General features: G+C 40.5%; 1 protein-coding gene across 3 annotated transcripts in view; it reads right to left on the reverse strand.

The window, feature by feature from the left end:
• Positions 1-2500, reverse strand: part of LOC135111652 (hemicentin-2-like) — a 219245-nt gene that overhangs the window by 5910 nt on the left and 210835 nt on the right. The window lies entirely within an intron of this gene.

The following is a 2500-nucleotide window of genomic DNA, read 5'->3' on the forward strand; positions in this document are numbered from 1 at the left end:
TATATATATATATATATATATATATATATATATATATATATATATATATATATATATATATATATATATATATATATATATATATATATATATATATATATATATATATATATATTATATTATATTATTACTCCCAATGAGGTCTAAGGCAGTGGATCAGGGGGTGCTGTGAATTTATCATTAAACCCAGGTGTAACCTAACTGAACGTTTACCTTTGTGTCTCACAACACGAGAGGGCAATCACAGCCTGCCCTCTCAAGACAACTCTCTTCCTTCACACAAAACTACATGCACCTAGTTACACACACATCATTCGCTCAAAATTAAAAAACAATATAGCGACTCCTACACCAGCCTCGGAGTCCCCGACTGGGGAGGGGACCACGAATGTTTCCAGGTCGGACTGCTCTTCTGGTATCCAAGTGTCTTGACAATCCCCTCTACTTATCTTCATTAACTTCTGCAACATTCACGTTGCAAATAATCTGTAAAACACCACATCTCTACAAAATCTCATCTTTTTTTCTTCACTGAAACACAGGTGTCTGAGGCAACTGACTTTTTCTATCTTCATTTTCAGTCCAAAGCTGGATGTTGTGTCTATGTGCGCAGCGACTTAACATGCTTTCCTGCCTGCGCTCTTGAATCTTTCGAGTTTTCCACCATCTGGCTACGGCTACAAAGTTACTCTCAAACTAAACTTATCTTTGCTGTATGTATACCTCTCACCTAACTCCTTTGACTATAAGAAATTCTTTCACTACTTAACTTCCAAAGTGGAGCACATTCTGACTCTCTCTCCTTTTGCGGAGATCTCCATTCTTGGAGATTTAAATGGTCACTACAAGCTCTTCCTTCACTGACCACCCTGGTGAACTAGCCTTTAACTTTGCTATCCTCCACGACCTAGAGCATTTGGAGCAACGCCTTCTCGTTTTCCTGACCGTCTTGGAGGTACGCCCAACATTCTTAACCTTTTCTTAACTTTTAATTCTGCTTATACTGTTACCGTATCTTCTCTGTTGGGTTCCTCCGATCACAATCTCACATCTGTACCATGTCCTATCACTCCAATCCCTCCTCAGGATCCCCCAAGCAGAGGTTCCTCTGGCGTTTTACCTCTGCTAATTGGGTGGACCTAAGGAATTATTACGCTGATTTTCCTTGGAATGACTACTACTTCCGTGTCAGAGATCCGTCTCTGAGTGCTGAGTGCATAACAGAGGTGACAGTGTCTGGCATGGAGGCGTACATTCTTCACTCTTTCTCTCGACCTAAACCTTGGTTTAACACAATTTGTTATCGTGCTATGCATGATAGAGAGATGGCCCACAAAAGATATTTAAGCCTTCCATCACCTGAATCTCATGCGCTTTATATTTCTGGCCGGAGTCATGCCAGGTCTGTTTTCCAAATAGCCAAAAACTCCTTCATTAATAGAAAGTGTCCAAATATTTCAAGATCTTACTCCCCTCGTGACTTCTGGCACCTAGCCAGAAATATCTCCAGTAACCTTGCTTCTTCTTATTTTCCTCCTTTATTTGAACCAAATGGCACCACTGCCATCTCATCTATTTCTAAAGCTGAACTCTTCGCTCAAACCTCAAACCACGCCTTTTCTTAGACGTCCAGCCCTTCATGAAGTAAACAGTTCACGCAGGGAAGCAACAGAAAGCCTAACTTCTGATCTCTCAAAAATTTATAATTAGGGCAGAGCAAACTTAGTATTGTTCAATGCTTCAAAACTCAATTCCTCCCTCCATCTATCAATTCGACACAACCTGCCAGACGACTATCACCTCTTCCTCAATGACACTCAACTGTCCCCTTCTTCTACACTGAACATCATCGGTCTGACCTTTATTTATAATCTAAAATGGAAAGTTCACATCTCATCTCTAGCTAAAATAGTTTCTATGAAGTTAGGCGTTCTGAGTCGTCTCCCCCAGTTTTTCTCACCCCCTCAGCTGCTAACTATGTACAGGGGACTTATCCGCCCATGTATGGAGTATGCTTCACATGTATTGGGTGGGGGAGGATGTTCTACTCATACCTCTATTTTAGACAGGGTGGAATCAAAAGTTTTTCGTCTAATCAACTCCTCTCCTCAAATTGATTGTCTTCAGCTTCTTTCTCATCGCCGTTGCTTCTGTCGCTATCTTCTACCGCTGTTTACATGTTAACTGCTATTTTGATCTTGCTAACTCTATGCCTCCCCCTCCTCCCGCGGCCTCACTGCACAAAATTTTCTTCTTTCTCTCATCCCTATTCTGTCCACCTCTTCAATGCAAGAGTTAAACTGGTATTCTCAATCATTCATCCCTTTCTCTGGTAAACACTGAAACTCCCTGCCTGATTCTGTATTTCCTCATTCCTATGAATTGAACTCTTTCTAGAGGTAGATTTCAAGACACTTATCCTTCAATTTTCGATGATACTCTTGGCATTTCTCTAGGCCAGTGGCCCTCTTACGTAAAAAAAAAAAAAAAAAAAAAAAAA

This window comes from Scylla paramamosain, chromosome 2 (assembly GCF_035594125.1).
Source record: "Scylla paramamosain isolate STU-SP2022 chromosome 2, ASM3559412v1, whole genome shotgun sequence".
NCBI lineage: Eukaryota > Metazoa > Arthropoda > Malacostraca > Decapoda > Portunidae > Scylla > Scylla paramamosain.